Here is a 20,253-nt window from a genome sequence, read left to right as displayed (position 1 = left end):
TAAATCCTCTTTCTCTCCACAATCTTCCAAAGTTATGCGCAACACCAAACGCATACTGACTGTCCGTAAACACATTCACTCGCTTTCCTTTCGACAGAACACACGCTCTTGTTAATGCAATTAATTCTGCTGCTTGTGCTGAATTCTGGTTCAATCTCGCAGTTTCCACAATCGTGCTTAATGTCACCACAGCATACGCAGTCGTCACATCGCCATTCGGCAATTTGAAGCAAGAGCCATCCACATACAAAGTACCATCAGGATCTGACAAGGGGGTGTTTTTCAGGTCCACACGACCTTTTGTTTCTTCCTCAGTCCGTAAATAACAATCATGGGGCAGCACATCATCTGATTCCATATTAATCGGCAACAATGTCGCCGGATTCAGTACATTACAACGATTGATCTGTATATGACTTGCCAAAAGGGTCAGCTCGTACCCGGACAACCTTGCACTCGTCAGATGTTGAGTCTTTGTCCGATTCAAGAGCGTATCAACTGCATGCGGAACCATTACTATGAGCATATTGTCCATGACCAGACCTGCGGACTGCCGAATAGACGCCGCAGCTGCCGCTGTCGCCCTCAAGCAACTTGGCAACGCTCTAGCCACCGGGTCTAAGGTCGAGGAGAAATATGCACACGGACGCTGCTTATCACCAAATTGTTGCGTTAGAACACTCAACGCACAACCGTCCCTCTCATGGACGTATAATGTGAAAGGCTTGCTGTAATCAGGAGTACCTAACACAGGAGCCGAACACAGCGCATCACGTAGTTCAGAAAAACTTTTCTGGCATTCCTCCGTCCAAGGCAAAGGAGTTGAAACGTCCTTGCACGTGAGAGCTACCAATGGCTTCGCTAGCAGTGAAAAGTTCGGGATCCACTGTCTGCAGTATGACGTGATACCTAAAAAGGCACGCACATCTCTCTGAGTTGCTGGCACAGGCATTCGAGCAATTGCTGCAATTCGTTCAGGGGTCAACCTTCTTCCCGCCTTTGACAATAAGTGACCGAGATAGGTAACTTCTTGACAACAATATTGTAGTTTAGAAGGTGACACTTTATGATGTAAAGCACAGAGATGCTGTAACAAAGACACTGTAGCGGCTCTACAGAGCTGTTCAGTGTCAGCAGCAACCAACAGATCATCAACGTACTGAATCAAGGCTGCACCAGCCGGTAACACAAACGCATCAAGTTGACTCTTTAGAGCTTGGCTGTAGATTGATGGACTCTCACAGTAGCCCTGTGGAGCGCGTTTGAATCTGAAGCTACGACCACCTAATGAGAAACCAAACAAATCTCTGCTTCCCTCAGCAATCGGAATGCTAAAGAACGCATTCTTCAAATCGATCACCGAGAACCATGATGCAGTGGCTGGAATCAGAGTCAGCAAAGCTGTAATGTCTGGCACCACAGGAAACTGCGGAACAACGACTTTATTTACCTCCCGCAAGTCGATAACTAGACGATACACGGGAGGTTTGGAGGGATCCGTTCGTTTCAGAATAGGCAACACGGGACTATTGCACACATTACCTCGTGTCTCCTCAATAACATCCTTGCCGATCAGATCATAAATGATCGCTAATAGTGCCCTTTCACCATCGAGGGAAATACGATACTGAGGAATACGTGGCAAACGCGCACCAACTTTTAGTTGGACAACATAAGGTGGTATATCCAACAGGCCCACGTCATTGGGACCTGTCGCCCACAAGGAGTCTGGGAGAGATCTCAATTCCGATGGGAGCTTGTCGATCGATAAATACATAGGGGAAATCACGCTCTTACCCAACGTAAGCTCCACACCCGTAGGAGAACAGTACAAAGTCGCATGTAACCTTTTCAACAAATCTAGGCCCAAAAGATTCTCACCACAACCAGTAGTCAAAATCAAAGGAGCTTCCAGCTCATGAGACCCAATTGTGAGGGGCAAAGGGCTAGAAACTGGATTGCTAACGGGGGCGCCAGAAAATCCAACGGAAACATTCGTTAAGCCAGACAAAGGCGCGCCAGGGAGTTTTGAATGCATGATGGAACTTTTTGCTGCACCAGTGTCCAACAGAAAAGGCTCAACAACGCCCATAGTGGCTACTGCAACATATGGCCCTCTCTGATCAACCGGAACTGATACTTCTCCCTTCCTTTGTCTATGGCTATCCTAGTAGATACCATCCGCATCAACATCACACTCAACATAGCAATCATCCACATGATACTGTGTAGACCGACCGGACGATTGTTCGCGCCGATCGAAACAATTTTGCGAATCCGAAGACGTCGCAAAGCGTTCGGCCTGATTCTGGGTAACTCCGCGACCTCTACCACGAGAGACCTGTTGAGGACCGCTACGTCCTCCCCGAGCCGATACGCCATTGGTCCTATCACGGAGAACCGGACAATCAAACTTCAGGTGGCCTTCCCCACGACAATACGCGCACTGATTGTATCCCAGCACAAAACGAGGCGCGGGCGAAGCATTGCGCGGCTGTGGTCTAGGGAACTGTGATTGCGATCTGTTTGGCTGCTGTGTATCACTGAAATTCGAACGCGGTGGATAGGCTTGCTGCAACAAGACCTTAGTTTTGAGATCCTTGGTTTTCTTTTCTGCACGCTCACTTTCCTCTTTTTCTCTATTCTCGTAATAATGGGCCGTAGCCAATATTTGGGCAGTGGTAGAGACAGCCCACGCACTCTCAGAATTCTTCAACTTGTTGCCAAGGTCGGGTGACAAATTTGATACAAATTTATCAACGAACAGCCGCTGACCACCCTCGGAACCCATGTCCTGACCACTATGATCAATGAACGCTTCCTCAAATCGTGTAAAGAAATCAGAGACACTTTCATCCCTCTTTTGCCTGCACGCTGATAATTTGTCCCAGTTGACGCGCATCGCTGGCATAAGTGTTTTCATGAGGGTAATTATCCTCTGGGGCAAAGCCACAATAATCTGTTCGGGTTTAGCCCCACCAACCTGCCGGGCATCTGCCGCTGTAAGGGCAGGCCAGTCACCGCCTAACTCGGCTATGTGATTCTCGTGCCGAATTTTCGCCCAAATCGGCTGAGGCACCACATTGCCAAACAACATATCAATATCGGCTAGGTTCATAACAGTAGCATCCACCAATTGGGACAGCTCCTTATAATAACCCGCAGGATTCTTACGGGGATCAGGTAAGGATTGCTTTACTTGTAACACTTCCGATCGTTTCCAAGGGAGGTGTATCCACACTCTCTGGAAATGGCCTGGGACAGGAGGGATAGCAGCCTGATCACCTGGCATCCATACCGGGGGAACTTCCCGCATAGGATATTGACCAGGTTGTGCCATCCATTCCGCGGTCGCGTCCTTAAACAGCGCACGTGGTTGCACTGTACATCGAAAGGATAACAAGCGTTCCAGAGCCTCTCGAACTTTGTCACCTACAATTATACCCGTGGCAAACCGAAGCTGTAGCTCGGAAACCTCAGGTGGTATATCATCAGCTATATCATCGTCCCACTCCTCTTTCAATGACTTACACAATTCTTCGAACACGAATCGTTGCGTGGGCACATTAAACTGAGAAAACGTTTCAAACACTACACGTGGGGTGTATTTAACAGGGTTACGAATCCATCTACGTGCCGTTTTCACCAACGATTCACGTTCCCTACCATCAGGAAGCTGGCTGCGTCTTTGAGCAACGTCTGAAAGAGTTGAACCAAGTATCGGCCCAAAGAGCGGAGAATAAAGAGAAGCAACAGTAGTCATGAGACGACTACGAACAGAAGGAGAAGAGGAAGAAGATACAGGCGTAGCAGCCATAGGGGTGGAAACAGTAGAAGTAGACGCAGCAGCAGGAGTAGCGGGAACGACAGGCTGAGGAGGGACTTGGAAAGGCGCAGTAGGGAGAGAAACCGGAACAAGAGGATGTACGATCTGCGGCCCCAGGGGATTCGGGAGTACGGGAGGAACGGCGGGCTGACCAGCAGCCGCCAAACCAGCGGGTTGAGGAAGAGGTGGACGAACGGGACCCATAACATCGGGAGCATAGGGAGGTGGCGATTTCATCAGATAAGACAAAAGCGAATCTTCCACTGATTCTTCTCCTGTCTTATCGATCGTAGAAGGTAGCGCCGGATAACATTTGTCCACTGCCATATGGTGAAGCCGAGCGCTAACTTCTTGCTCTTTCTCATCTTTGTCTAACTGATATTGTTCTGCATTGCGCATCACCGTAATGACACCTTCTCGCTTATTTTTCTTATTGTGTTTGATTTCTTTCTGTTTGGCCTCTTTCCGCCATAACCGGAAGGAATCAAACATGGCCGGCCTAGCTTTCTTTTTAAATAATTTAGCTTCCAAGTTATCTAAAATGGCAGTCTCGAAACTACCATGAGGTGGCCAACTAAGGACGCCATCCTTTTTAGTGTAACGAACCCAATATTCATTATATACGATAGGACCCACGCCATGGCGACTATAGAGCTCATAAAGCGGAGTTCCAGCCGGAGGTATCGGACATGAATCCTCCAGCCGGGAATCTATGCTGCAACATTTGAGAAACCCAAACAAAGTACTACGGCCAGGCATCGTGCACACTAGCCAAGTATACAAACTTCAAGGGCTATCGAATTACGATGTCCTTGCAAAGATGCAAGACCCTCGGTTTTTGGCAATTGCAATCGTCAAATAAAACCCAACAACTAAGAACCACGAATGCTATGGAACCATGCAAACAACAAAGCAATACTGGGAGCGACCCACAAATACTTAACTGAGAGAACAATGGCGTCACCAGGAAGGCCCGTAGATCGTCTCGCCGTACAAAGGACTACGCCAAGCGCCAAAACAGGTCGACAGTCAGGGCATCGGTCCGTCGCAGCCGTCAGGAGGCGGGGATCTTCGCGGGAAAAGACGTCGGGCCACTTATTTCGACAACTGGATCGATGAAGCGGGGTGCACCTTCCCTCGGAGATTTCACACGAAGTTCCTCACGATCGTCAGGCTTTGGACCGGTACCGTTGATGTCGCCCCATGTTGGGCGCCAACTGAAGGACTGGGTTATTCTTAAGACCCAGCGGTGCCAGGGAACAACACCTGAAACCTTCGTGGGTTACCTGTTCTGGCGTACCAAACACAGAGACACGGGACACTTCCAGCGACGTCAGAGATCAGCGTTTATTACTGCAGGGATACAGAGGTCACAAGAAGTACACAACGTGTAGGTTCTCGGAGACTGCTTCAAATTCGTAGAAGTGGGTCGCTCCTTTTATACACGTTTTTGCCATAGCACAGTATGGCGAACAAAGGTTACAACTCAGTTCCCACAATAAACTTCAAAAAGGGTCGCATTCATGTTTCAGGAGGCCGGAACATAATTACAACAGTCCTGCCGGTTCCCAACTGTAAAAACATACTCCCTCCGCAATAAACACATTTCCTCCCAACCATAAAAGCATTAAGAGGAAGGACGGAAAACAGATGCAAGGAAAGGACAAGAATACACAACAGGTTAGAAAAGAGTGTCAGGGGCAATAAAGGAAACTCGATAGAAGGGTCAAAGACCTCGTGTCTAATGTATGCGTGGCTGAAACAATAGACCGGAGCGGCAAGATGAGCCTTGAGCGGGGCCATCTGCCTTACTCGTGTCATTTCCCTCATCGTAAAAGTCACCTCAAAGAAACACGTGTCCTTCGTGCAAGCTTGAAAGTCCCAGGGTCACGAAGCGGACAAGAAGCCCGTTCGCTGGCTACCTGAGGGCAAGAAACAAAATGGACGCTGTATCTAAAATGGAACCCGAGGGTTCGGATGAACGAACCCAAAAATGAGACGAACCATACGTGGCTGCATAGCGAAACTTCGTACACCCACTATACTCGTCATTTGCGGTTCATAGATACCAAACTCATCCATATTCGTCACCACTCAAAAAGTGCCGTCCCGTCCCACACGGAACCTCATAGGGGGTCATGCTGGGGGTAGTGTTTTAGGGTTTTGGGTAGTGCAGTAGGGTAGTGCAGTGGTGTTTGTGTAGGGGGTCAAGCTGGGGTTAGTGTTTTAGGGTTTAGGGTAGTGCTGTGGTGTTTGTGTAGTGTAGGGGGTCATGCTGGTTGCAGTGTTTAATGGTTTTGGATAGTGCAGTAGCATTTGAGTAGTGTAGGGGTTACTGCTGGGGATAGTGTTTTAGGGTTTAGGTTAGTGCAGTGGTGTTTGTGAAGTGTAGGGGTAGTTCAGGGGATAGTGGTTTAGGGTTTAGGGTAGTGCAGTGGTGTTTGGGTAGTGTAGGGTGTACTGCTGAGGGTAGTGTTTCAGGGTTGATGGTAGAGCCGTTGTGTTTGTGTATTGTAGGGGGTAGTGTTTTAGGGTTTAGGGTAGTGCAGTAATGTTTGGGTAGTGTAGGCAGTCGTCCTGGTGGCAGTGTTTTAAAGTTTAGGGTAGTCCAGTTATGTTTGGGAAGTTTTTTAGTGTCATGCTGTTGGTAGTGTTTTAGGGTTAAGGGCGGTGCAGTGATGCTTGTGTAGTGTAGGGGGTCGTGCTGGGGGTAGTGTTTTATGGTTTAGTGTAGTGCAGTTGTGTTTGGGTAGTGTAGAGGGTAGTCCTGGGGGTAGTGTTTTAGGGTTTAGGGTAGTGCAGTGATGTTTGGATAGTGTAGGGGGTTGTGCTGGGGATAGTGTTTTAGGATTTAGGGTAGTGCAGTGGTGTTCATGTTCTGTAGGGTGTCTTGCTGGGGTAGTCTTTTAGGATTTAGAGTAGTGCAGTGGTGTTTGAGTAGTGTAGGGGGTCGTGCTTGGGTTTTGTTTTTGTGTTTAGGGCTGTGCAGTGCAGTGGTGTTTGTGTAGTGAAGGGGTCATGCTGGGTATATTGTTTCAGGATTTAGGGTAGAGTAGTGGTGTTTGTGTAGGGTACGGGGTTGTGCTGTGGTTGATATTGTGTTTAGGGTAGTGCAGTGGTGTTTGCGTAATGTATGGAGTAGTGTTTGGGGTAGTGTTTTAGGGTTTAGTGTAGTGCACTGATATTTGGGTAGTGTAGGGGGTCTTGCTGGGTGTAGTGTTTCAGGGTTTGGGCTAGTGCAGTGGTGTTTATGTAGTTTAGGGGGTCGTGCTGGGGGTATTGTTTTAGGGTTTAGGGTAGTGCAGTTGTGTTTGGGTAGTGAAGGGGTCGTGCTGGGGGTAGTGTTTTAGGGTAGTACAGAGGTCTTTGTGTAGTGTAGGGGGTCGTGCTGAAGGTAGTGTTTTAGGGTTTAGGGTAGTGCAGTGGTGTTCATGTCCTGTAGTTGGTCTTGCTGGGGATAGAGTTTTTGGGTTTAGGGTAGTGCAGTGGTGTTTGAGTAGTGTAGGGGGTCGTGCTGGTGTAGTGTTTTGGGGTTTAGGGCTGTGCAGTGCAGTGGTGTTTGTGTAGTGAAGGGGGTCATGCTGGGGGTAGTGTTTTAGAATTTAGGGTAGTGCAGTGGTGTTTCTGTAGTGTAGGGGGTTGTGCTGGGGATAGATTCAGGGAGTAGGGTAGTGCAGTGGTGTTTGGGTAGTGTAGGGAGTCGTGCTGGTGGTAGAATTTTAGGGTTTAGGGTAGTGCAGTTATGTTTGGGTAGTGTAGGGTGTCCTGCTGGGGGTAGAGTTTTAGGGTTTAGGGTAGTGCAGTGGTGCTTGTGTAGTGTAGGGGGTCGTGGTGGGGGTAGTGTTTTAGGGTTTAGGGTAGCGCAGTGATGTTTGGGTAGTGTAGGGGTCGTGCTTTAGGGTTTAGGGTAGTGCAGTGGTGTTTGTGTAGTGTAGGGGGTAGTGTTTTAGAATTCAGGGTAGTGCAGTGGTGTTTGTGTAGTGTAGGGGGTCGTGCTCTGGATATTGTTTTAGGATTTAAGGTAGTGCAGGTGTGTTTGGGTAGTGAAGGAGGTCATGCTGGGGTAGTGTTAGACGGTTTAGGGTAGTGCAGTGGTGTTTGTGTAGTTTACGGGTTGTGCTGGGGGAAGTGGTTTAGGGTTTAGGGTAGTGCAGTGGTGTTTGTGTATTGTAGAGGTTCGTGTTGGGACAGTGTTTTAGGGTGTAGGGTAGTGAAGTGGTGTTTGGGTAGTGTAGGGGGTCGTGCTGGGGGTAGTGTTTTAGGGTTTAGTGTAGTGCAGTTGTGTTTTGTTATTGTAGAGAGTTGTGCTGGGGGTAGTGTTTTAGGATTTAGGGTAGTGCAGTGATGTTTGGGTAGTGTAGGGGGTTGTGCTGGGGATAGTGTTTTAAGGTTTAGGGTAGTGCAGTGGTGTTCATGTTCTGTAGGGTGTCTTGCTGTGGTAGTGTTTTAGGATTTAGGGTAGTGCAGTGGTGTTTGAGTAGTGTAGGGGGTCGTGCTTGGGTTTTGTTTTTGTGTTTAGGGCTGTGCAGTGCAGTGGTGTTTGTGTAGTGTAGGGTGTCGTGCTGAAGGTAGTGTTTTAGGGTTTAGGGTAGTGCATTGGTGTTCATGTCCTGTAGTTGGTCTTGCTGGACGTAGAGTTTTAGGATTTAGGGTAGTGCAGTGGTGTTTGAGTAGTGTAGGGGTCGTGCTGGGGTAGTGTTTTTGGGTTTAGGGCTGTGCAGTGCAGTGGTGTTTGTGTAGTGAACTGGTCATGCTGGGGGTAGTGTTTTAGAATTTAGGGTAGTGCAATGGTGTTTCTGTAGTGTAGGGGGTTGTGCTGGGGGTAGATTTAGGGAGTAGGGGAGTGCAGTGGTGTTTGGGTAGTGTAGGGTGTCCTGCTGGGGGTAGAGTTTTAGGGTTTAGGGTAGTGCAGTGGTGATTGTGTAGTGTAGGGGGTCGTGGTGGGATATTGTTTTAGGGTTTAGGGTAGCACAGTGATGGTTGCGTAGTGTAGGGGTCGTGCTTTAGGGTTTAGGGTAGTGCAGTGGTGTTTGTGTAGTGTAGGGGGTAGTGTTTTAGGATTTAGGGTAGTGCAGTTTGTTTAGTGTAGGGGGTTGTGCTGTGGATATTGTTTTAGGATTTAAGGTAGTGCAGGTGTGTTTGGGTAGTGAAGGAGGTCATGCTGGGTTAGTGTTTTAGGGTTTAGGGTAGTGCAGTGGTGTTTGTGCAGTGTAGGGGTTGTGCTGGGGGAAGTGTTTTAGTGTTTAGGGTAGTGCAGTGGTGTTTGTGTATCATAGAGGTTCGTGTTGGGGCAGTGTTTTAGGGTGTAGGGTAGTGATGTGGTGTTTTTGTAGTGTAGGGGGTCATGCTGGGAGTAGCGTTTTAGGGTTTAGTGCAGTCTGGTGATGTTTGTGTACCATAGGTGGTCTTGCTGGGGGTAGTGTTTTAGGGTTTAGGGTAGTGCAGTGGTGTTTGAGTAGTGTTGGGGGCCGTGTTGGGGGTTGTGTTTTTTGGGTTAAGGGTGATGCAGTGGTGCTTGTGAAGTGTAGGGGGTCGTGCTGGGGGTAGTGTTTTAGGGTTTATTGTAGTGCAGTCGTGTTTGGGTAGTGTAGAGGGTAGTGCAGGGGGTAGTGTTTTAGGGTTTGGGGCAGTGCTATGATGTTTGGGTAGTTTAGGAGTCATGCTGAAGGTAATGTTTTAGGGTTAAGGGCGGTGCAGTGGTGCTTGTGTAGTGTAGGGGGTCATGCTGGGGGTAGTGTTTTAGGGTTTAGTGTAGTGCAGTCGTGTTTGGGTAGTGTAGAGGGTAGTGCTGGGGGTAGTGTTTTAGGGTTTAGGGTAGTGCAGTGATGTTTGGGTAGTGTAGGGGTTATGCTGGAGGGAATGTTTAAGGGTTTAGGGTAGTGTAGTGGTGTTTGTGTAGTGTAGGGGGTTGTGCTGGAGGTAGTTCTTTAGAATTTACGGTAGTGCAGTGGTGTTTGAGTAGTGTAGCGGGTTGTGCTTTTGTTTTGTTTTTGGATTTAGGGCTATGCAGTGCAGTTGTGTTTGTGTAGTGAAGGGGGTCATGCTGGGGGTAGTGTTTTAGGATTTAGCGAAGTGCAGTTGTTTCTGTGTAGTGTAGGGGGTTGTGCTGGGGTAGATATAGGGTTTAGGGTAGTGCAGTGGTGTTTGGGTAGTGTAGGGAGTCATGCTTGTGGTAATATTTTAGGGTTTAGGGTAGTGCAGTTATGTTTGGGTAGTGTAGGGTGGCGTTTTGGGGTAGTGTTTTAGGGTGTAAGGTAGTGCAGTGGTGCTTGTGTAGTGTACAGGGTCATGCTGAGGGTAGTGTTTTAGGGTTTAGGGTAGTGCAGTGGTGTGTGGGTAGTGTAGGGAGTAGTGCTGGGGGTAGTGTTTTAGGGTTTAGGGTAGTGCAGTGATGTTTGGGTAGTGTAGGGGGTCATGCTGGGAGCAGTGTTTAAGGGTTTAGGATAGTGCAGTGGTGTTTGTGTAGTGTAGGGGGTCATGGTGAGGATAGTGTTTTAGAGTTTATGGTGATGCAGTGGTGTTTGTGTACTGTAGGGGGTCTTGCTGTGGGTAGTGTTTTATGATTTAGGGTAGTGCAGTGATGTTTGAGTAGTGTAGAGAATCGTGCTGGGGTTTTGTTTTTGGGTTTAGGTCTGTGCAGTGCAGTGGTGTTTGTGTAGTTAAGGGGGTCATGCTGGGGGTAGTGTTTTAGGATTTAGGGTAGTGCAGGGGTGTTTGTGTAGTGTGGGGGGTTCTGCTGGGGTAGATTTATTGTTTAGGGTAGTGCAGTGGTGATTGGGTAGTGAAAGGAGTCGTGCTGGTGGTAGTATTTTAGGCTTTAAGGTAGTGCAGTTGTTTTTTGGTAGTGTAGGGTGGCGTGCTGGGGTAGTGTTTTAGTGTTTATGGTAATGCAGTGGTATTTGTGTATTGCAGGGGGTCGTGCTGGGGGTAGTGTTTGTGGGCCCGATTCACAAAACTAACTTAAGACAAAATCCTAAACTTACTACCATTTTGGTATTCACAGAAGGCACTTACTCATTTTGGTATTCACAGACGGCACTTACTCATTTCAGTAGTCACAGAAGTTAGGAGTCCTAACTTTAGGACTCCTAAATGTCTTCTGTGAATACCGAAAGCCTTAAAATTAGGATTTTTCTCAGTTTAGTAGTAGTATAGTTAGGACTCCTAACTTTAGGACTCCTAAATGCCTTCTGTGAATAACGAAAGTTTTTAAGTTAGGATTTTTCTCAATTTAGTAGTAGTAAAGTTAGGACTCCTAACTTTAGGACTCCTAAATGCCTTCTGTGAATACCGAAAGCCTTAAAATTGAGATTTTTCTCAGTTTAGTAGTAGTAAAGTTAACTTTAGGACTCCTAAACTGAGAAAAATCCCAATTTTAAGACTTTCGGTATTCACAGAAGGCATTTAGGAGTCCTAAAGTTAGGACTCCTAAATTCGGTGAATACCGAAGTGAGTAAGTGTCTTCTGTGAATACCAAAATGAGTAAGTACATTCTGTGAATACCAAAATGGTAGTAAATTTAGGATTTTGTCTTAAGTTAGTTCTGTGAATCGGGCCCTTAGGGTTTAGAGTAGTGCAGTGGTGTTTAAATAGTGTAGGGGGTCGTGTTTTAGGGTTTAGGGTAGTGCAGTGGTGTTTGTTTAGTGTATGGGGTCGTGCATTGAGTAGTGTTTTAGTGTTTAGGGTAGTTCAGTGGTATTTGTGGAGTGTAGGAGTTTGTGCTGGGGTAGATTTAGGGTTTAGGGTAATGCAGTTGTGTTTGTGTAGTGTTGGGGGTTGTGCTGGGGTAGAGTTTTAGTGTTTAGAATAGTGCAGTGTTGTTTGTGTAATGTAGGAGGTTGGGTTTTAGGTTTTAGGGTAAGGCAGTGGTGTTTGGATAATGTAGGGGGTATTGCTGGGGGTAGTGTTTTAGGGTGTAGGGTAGTGAAGTGGTGTTTGTGTAGTGTAGGGGGTCGTTCTGGGGTAGATTTAGGGTTTAGGGTAGTGCAGTGGTGTTTATGTAGTGTAGGGGTCGTGTTTTAGGGTTTAGGGTAGTACAGTGGTGTTTGGGTAGTGTATGGGGTTTTGCTGGGGGTAGTGTTTTAGTGTTTATGGTAGTGTAGTGTTGTTTGTGTAGTGTATGGGGTCATGTTTTAATGTTTAGGGTAGTGCTGTGGTATTTGGGTAAGGTAGGGGGTCGTGCTGGGGATAGTGTTTTAGGGTTCAGGGTACTGAAGTGGTGTTTGTGTAGTGTAGGGGTTCGTGCTGGCGGTAGATTTATGGTTTAGGATAGTGCAGTGGTGTTTGTGTAGTGTAGGGGGTCGTGCTGATGGTAGATATAGGGTTTAGGGTAGTGTAGTGGTGTTTGGAAAGTGAAGAGGGTCATGCGGGGGTAGTGTTTTTGAGTTTAGGGCACTGCAGTGCAGTGGTGTTTGGGTAGTGTTGGGGGATTGTGCTGGGGTGGTTTTTTAGGGTATAGGGCAGTGCAGTTGTGTTTGGGCAGTGTAGGGGATCGTGCTGGGGTAGTGCTTAAGGGTTTAGGGTAGTTAAGTGTTTTTTGTGTAGTGTAGGGGGTCATGTTTTAGGGTAGTACAGTGATGTTTGGGTAGTGTAGGGGTAGTGTAGGAGGTCTTGCTGAGGGTTGTGTTTTAGGGTTTAGGGTAGTGCAGTGGTGTTTGGGTGGTGTAGGGGGTTGTGCTGGGTGTAGTGTTTTAGGGTTTAGGGTAGTGCAGTGGTGTTTGTGTAGTGTAGGGGGTCATGTTTTAGGGTAGTACAGTGATGTTTGGGTAGTGTAGGGGTAGTGTAGGAGGTCGTGCTGAGGGTTGTGTTTTAGGGTTTAGGGTAGTGCAGAGGTGTTTGGGTAGTGTAGGGGGTCATGCTCGGTGTAGTGTTTTAGGGTTTAGGATAGTGCAGTGCAGTGGTGTTTGTGTAGTGTACAGTTTCATGTTGTGGGTAGTGTTTTAGGGTTTGGGGTAGTGCAGTGGTGTTTGTGTAGTGTAGCTTGTCGTGCTGGGGATAGTGTTTTAGGGCTTAGGATAGTGCAGTGATATTTGCGTAGTGGAGATGGTTGTGTTTTAGGGTAGTGCAGTGGTATTTTGGTAGTGTAGGGGTTCATGCTGGGGGTAGTGTTTTAGGGCTTTGGGTAGTGCAATGGTATTTGGGTAGTGTAGGGGGTCATGCTGGGGGTAGTATTTTAGGGTGTAGGGTAGTGCAGTCATGTATGTATAGTGTAGGGGTTCATGCTGAGGGTAGTGTTTTAGGGTTTAGGTTAGTGCACTGGTGTTTGGGTAGATCAACAACAATATATCTCGCGAAGCATGCAGCGCATGCGCTGTGTCGCTAGGCGAGTCCTAAAAGCATTACCCCAAGATGGCTGCCAACACTTCCTGGATTGAAGTGTTGTCAGCCAATTAGAGCCAAGCTCGTGCTTGTGTAGTTAGGTCCCGCCCAGATATATAAACACATTTTTCCTTTAATATCTCAAGAACTACTTAACGGATTAACACCATTTAAAAAAAGGTCTTTTCCTGCACCAAGGGCCTCCTTTTTGTCAAATTTGGTGTCATTCAGTTCAGGAGCTGACCTGACCACCCCACAAATTTTGAAAATTTCGCGAAGATTCGTCATCCGCCGCCACAGTTATTGGGAAAACAAAAAACTATTTTCCTATGGAAACCAGGTCCTTACTATAACTATCTACTGGCGACCACCAGTAGCTAATATATATATATATATATTTTTTTATTAATTATTGCAGTTAATTTAATTGCACAATTGTACAAAAAAGTTACATTATGTAAAATCAAATGTACTGTTTGGCTTGCTGCTAATGCGAATAATTAGAAAACAGAGCGATAGTCTGTTTTCATTGTCGTCTACTGCACTGGCACTTTAAAAAGGGAAAAAAGTCAAAAACATGTCATGTGATCAAGGGCTGCAGAGCCCGAAATGCGTCATTGCGACATCTTGCACCAAATAAACCTTCAATAGCACGAAGAAACTGGAGTCCGTTTCTCTTCTTGCAAGTTCCCGAGATCAAAGGAGCTTCGAAGTTGGAAAATCAACATATATATATATATATTCACTTAAAAAACCATAGGTTTCACACATGTTATAGTTAGCTGGACATTTCACTCGTAAAAAACCAATGAAATTCCCCCGTTATAGTTAGTGCAGGCAACTATAACTCACGCGACCGCAATCCTCTGCTGATGACGTCAGATATTACATCTATTTATTTTTCATAAAGACACATATGTCATCAGTGATGTAATATCTGACGTCATCAGCAGAGGATTGCGGTCAACCGGCGCCAAAGTTATTCAAAATAGAATTTTGAGGTTTCCTATGGAAACTAGGTTGTAACTATAACTATCTACTGGCGACCGCCAGTAGATAATATATATATATATATATTCAATGAAAAAACCAAAGGTTTCACACATGTTATAGTTAGCTGGACATTTCACTCGTAAAAAACCAATGAAATTCCCCCGTTATAGTTAGTTCAGCTAACTATAACTCGCGCGCCCGCAATGCACTGCTGATGACGTCACATATTACATCACTCATGACATGGTCAGTGACATCACTCATGACATCACTGATGACATCTCAAATGACATCACTGATGACATCATCCTTGTGATAGAGTGGCAGACCTCCTCTTCCCCTAATATAACCTTTGATACACACATTCAAAAATAGAAATTAAAATTTTAAAAACAATGGACATACCAATACCAGTTACAACAACCTATACAGTAATTCTAAGATCCAAATACACATCCACTCATTCACCAACAGTCCTATACAGTCACTCATACATGTACTCACTCATCATATGTACTCATACACGTATACATCCTGTTACACAATGCCACTCATCCATAGAGGTACTCACACACATAGTCACTCATGCTAATAAAGAATCAAACATACATTTACTTGCATATACAGTTATACACACACCGCCACACTTACTTCTACGGAAACTTACACATACTTAGTCTTTTAAACAATCACTTATAGAAACACATACTTATTCATTCAGGAACTCTTTCAATCTCTCACTCTCACATATACTCGCTTATATACACCAATAGTCACATATACTAGTTTAAAACATATGTAGTTACTCATAGAGACACTATTGAGACAGTCATTCACTCACTAACACACCCATGCACACACTCATGCACCCATAGAGTCCTGCACACATGCTGTCTTCAACACATACAAAGAGTGAGTCATTCATTCATGCACCTATGCACTACGTAATACCCCCCACCGAACCATACAGACATCAGACACTGATACTCAAAAAACCAACTAATAACCTATATAGACACTCATGTAGCTACTCACCAACCCATGCAGCCACTTATACACAAAGTGAGAGACTGATACAGATATTTACATATTTAAACATTACTCACTAAGCCATGTATTCACTAAGATACACTTAATCAGTCAGTTATAAAATCAATTTTTCAAAAACAATTCATCCATTTAGACACTTATATACCCATTTATTCTTCCATCGACCTTGAGATATACATATATAAAACATATGTAATTTTCAGAAAAACACACATTCACTGGATGATGACATCAGTGATGTCATCAGTGATGTCATTTGAGATGTCATCAGTGATGTCATGAGTGATGTCACTGACCATGTCATGAGTGATGTAATATGTGACGTCATCAGCAGTGCATTGCGGGCGCGCGAGTTATAGTTAGCTGAACTAACTATAACGGGGGAATTTCATTGGTTTTTTACGAGTGAAATGTCCAGCTAACTATAACATGTGTGAAACCTTTGGTTTTTTCATTGAATTTCTATGGTTTTTTAAATGCTAATTCCTAACTATAACGTGTGTGAAACCCATGGTTTTTTCAGTGAATTTGCAAGGTTTTTTAAATGCTAATTTTTTTTTTTTCTTCTATTTTTTTAAACATATTTTTATTTTAATTTTCTATCCTTTTATAAAGACTATGGTTAAATTTTTAAAATTCTTTAATATGTTTTTTTTAATATATTTTATAAATAAAACATGTAAAATTTATTTGCAGTACAATTTTTGCCTTTTTTTAATTTTTTTTTATAGTACGCGTACCGTAAGCTTACGGTTAGCGTACGGTTTACGCAACGTCCGTAATTTATCTACGCTGTTTGCGTATATTTACGCAATTTGCGTAGCCGCGCGTACTCTGCGTGGGTCGTGTACGCGTATACGCTACACGCGCACGTAAGCGGAAGTGTCGGGGAGTGACTGTTAAGCGCATGCGCGCAAGCGCGTGTCTTTTTTATGCGCATGCGTACTTTTGCCGAAAGCGTACCGTAAGCGTACCGTAAGCGTACGGTAGGTCATGTGATCATGAAACACAACTTTTGATTGGTTTAAGCTACTTTCAGTTCTAGAACTCTCCTACACCACACCCATTCCCCTCATTTCTGCTTGTGATCCCTTAGGAGAAGGAGCTGGGTTGTCTTTGTGATACGATGGCAGAACATCAGAGCCCTTCTGAGAGTGAGGCTAGCACTAGCAGCACTACCTTGAGGCAGAGAGCGAGGAAACAAAAGACCTCTTATGTATGGGATTATTTTACTTTTCCTGAAGGCCAGCAAAAGGTAAATGCACCCTTAGTAACTTGTAAGCTGTGTAAGCGTGTACTTTCAAGAGGTAATCCTGACAGGAAGTATTCCTTTGGGAATCATACCATGATGAGGCACCTCAAGGATGTACACAGAAGGACACATGCTCGACTTACTGGAGGTAACCCTTCAGTAAGTCAACCAAGCATATCCACAGCAGCTCAGCCTGGACCATCATCTGCAGGGCCGAGTCCTTCTTCTGCAGGTCAGGTGAGCCCTTCATCTGTGGGGGGAGCATCTCCTTTTTCTGGCCCTCTGGAAATTAACCCTCGGTTTGCGAGGGTTGAAGTACGGTGCGCCCATTGTCATGATCTAATTACTTATAGGGAGATCAGTGTTTCCCTGGTGAACAGTAAAATAGATCAGCACACTTGTCGTACCGTCTAATATTCCAAATCTTTCTTTCCTCTGTCCCTGCATGAACACAACGGCTCTTTTAAGAGCCAACCTTATCTTTCATCTTTTTTTTATATATGTTTTTAAAAACTTTTTTTTTTTTTTTTTTTTACCGTACGCGTACGGTGCGCGGAATTTATTAATTTTTTTTTTAAAAACACTAAAAATCAATTATCACATTACAAGGTCCTTGAGAGACTACAATTAAAATCTGAAAATGTGATTGTAGAGAAGTAGAAAAAAAGGAACCATGATATTATTGACTTACCATACCCACTCAAAAAAATATTTATTCATTTATTTTTTTAAAAAATTGCTTTAAAAATGGTTCTAGTTTTCGAAAATTTTCTATATCAATCTGAAAAAAAAGAAAAAAGTATTAATATTTTTTAAAACATTTTATAATACAGTACACATATTTACATATTTATCAAAAAATATTTTTGCCTTATTTTTGCTGTTTTCAGAATATATTGCATTTCACTATAAATTGTGAAAGCAATTGCATTCATCATTTAACAGCGGGCAAAAAAAAATAACAATCTCAAAGATTGTATTAAAAAAGCCCAGAATCTCTTCTCACTTAAACTTAACATTACAGAAATGCATAATATTCTAAAAAAATATCATCTAAAAACAATACTTATTTCTTTAAAATACCGTCTGATATTTTTGTTTCAGAAGTATAATCACAATATTATATCTCAAATAACTCCACAATACATCTGATTCCATTTCCTTTAGGCCAAATAGTAATTTTAAAATTCTTTTTTGATTAAATTTCCAATGGTAATCCAATAAAATTCTAAAGTTTAATTTGTACAGATCTCACCGATTCTCTGTAACATTTTGGTTCCTGAAAGATTTATTAATAATTTATTAAGTCCACAATAGAATTGGTTACTTTTCCGCATGGCCAAATAGTAATTTTAAAAATCTTTTTTGAAAAAATTTCCAATGGCACTCCAATAACATTCCAAAATTTAAATTGTGCAGATGTTACCGATTTTCTCTAAATTTTTGGTTTTTGAAAGTTTCATAAAAAATTAAAAAAGTCCACATTACAATTGGTTATCTTTCCATTAGGCCAAATGATAATTTAAAAAATCTTTTTTTTTGAAAATTCCAATAGTAATCCAATAAAATGGTAAAATTGTTTTGTCCAGATCTTGCCAAGTCTCTCTAAAATTTAGGTTTCAGGAAGATTAGATAGGAATTTGCTAAATCAAAAGGCAAACGTTGCTTAAAAACCAATTGGGAATCATTACACAGTGTCCAGCCTTTTTCACATTTAAGATAAACTGTGTAATGTCCAGAAGTAACAGTAGGTCCTTCATGGAAAATTATTGCAACAGTTACAAAAGTTTTTCCTGAAATTGATAATTGCTGTCCTGTAAACTTTTTTATTAAAGTATCCAATTTTGAACCATCAGCTCTACATCGTTGCATCATTAAAATTACATACTGTCCGTATTCCTTTAAAATTAATGTTGAAAACATGTCAGATTGACACTCACCGCATTGCATGCTATGATTAGCATCTTTAACTAATTTAGCAAAAGTGACTGTTTTACTCTCTGGCAATGTCAAATAAATAAACCTTTCATTATCAACATTAGAGCCACATATATTATAACAGTTTTCACAACTATGTTCCATTTATAAGAGAGACCAAATAAAATATCAATTGCAACTTCTTCTTCTTCCAGTACCTGAAGAAAAAACATCAAAAATTTGTGTGCATCTTGCTGTTCATTTTGAGAAAACTGTGTTCGTCCTGAACATACATCTAAAAGTTTTCTAATTTCAGTAGCACTTTCTATTTGAGTTTTATCATTACTCAGCTTTTGAAAAAGGAGACTCAGCTCAGAACAGAATCTTTTCCCCTGATTTACTATTATCTGCTCTTGCAAACTTTCCAGATAAAATGCAACATTCAGCACTACATTAGCGTAGCAGTTGACACCAGAGCTATTTACAAAATGACATCCTACAACCTGTTCTTCTTTTTCCTTACTCTTTTTGCTTGAAATTACATCACTCCTCTTTTTTTTCCTCCTCTCTACATCTTCATCACAGATATTCTCATTTCTCCTTTTACGAGAAACTACACGTTTCTCCAACACAGGATACTGACCTAAATGAGGAGCATAGCTTCTTCTTAATCTATTATACTCCTTTACACAATTTGTATCAGCACTAACTTTTGAGTCATCAAAGTCTATCATGAATAAACCTGATAATGTTTTCACTCGTGACAAAGCAACATATGCCATACCTTCTTTGAACACAGTTGAACCAATGTTCACAAATGCACAATCTACAGTCAATCCTTGAGACTTGTGAATAGTTACAGCATATGCTAGCGAAAACGGAAACTGCTTCCTACGTACATATAAGTCTTTCACAAGCATGAAACGAACTGTACAACGACAAATGTCTTTAACTTCTTCTATCTGATCAAATTTTATTTTTAAACTTTCAATTCCATCTTTTTTCTGATAATTAATAAAACCCACAACTCTTCCCATAGCTCCATTAACTAAACCTTTTTCAACATCCAAATTTCTCCTTAAAAATACTCTACAGTTCATGCAAACGTATAGATTTTTTTCTAATCCAGCTGTTTTGGAAATGTTCTTCTCTAGTGAATCCAATTTATTTTTCAGTGTGCCTGTTACTGTGACAGTAATTCTTCCATCCTCAATTTTGTCCACTGCTTCCAATTTCCTGATCTCTTCCTTTTCCAATTTCAAAAGCTCCTCATTGAATATTGAGCATTCACGTAGAGTTGGCATTAAGCAGATGACACTTTTGTTTTCTGCAATGTTCTTGTATATCTTCTCTGCAACTATTTCTTCCTTTGGAAATAAATTATGTAGCAGCCGACTCTGTAATGCTTTTTTGCCAACTTCTGTGAGTAGTCCAATTCTGATATCTTTCAGAATACTTCCATATTCTTCATCGCTTGCTTGCCTCATATTAGTAGTAAGTTCCTTGTACTCAAAGAAGGACCAAATATTTGTATTTCCGATGCTTCCCAATGACTTCTTCTTGTCTTCATGTGTGACAGTATTAAACACTGGTTGTCCTTTAACTGGAGTAAGTTGCAAAAGATCTCCAAAAACTATGACGTGTTTTCCACCAAATAACATGTCATAGTCTGTCTTCAAAATTTGCTGCATTCTTAAATGCACAAAGGCAAGCATTAAGTTTGATACCATGCTCACCTCATCAATAATGAGAACTTGCATCTTCTTCAATACTCTTGAAACTTCCAAGGATGCTTCTCCAGTTAGCTTGTTGTATTGTATTTTGTTCTCATGCTCCACTGGTAACATTAGCAAACGATGTAAAGTGATTCCTTTTATGTTATATGCTGCTAACCCAG

Source organism: Triturus cristatus, chromosome 2_1 (genome assembly GCF_964204655.1).
Source record: "Triturus cristatus chromosome 2_1, aTriCri1.1, whole genome shotgun sequence".
Lineage (NCBI taxonomy): Eukaryota > Metazoa > Chordata > Amphibia > Caudata > Salamandridae > Triturus > Triturus cristatus.
This window is presented reverse-complemented; position numbering follows the sequence as displayed.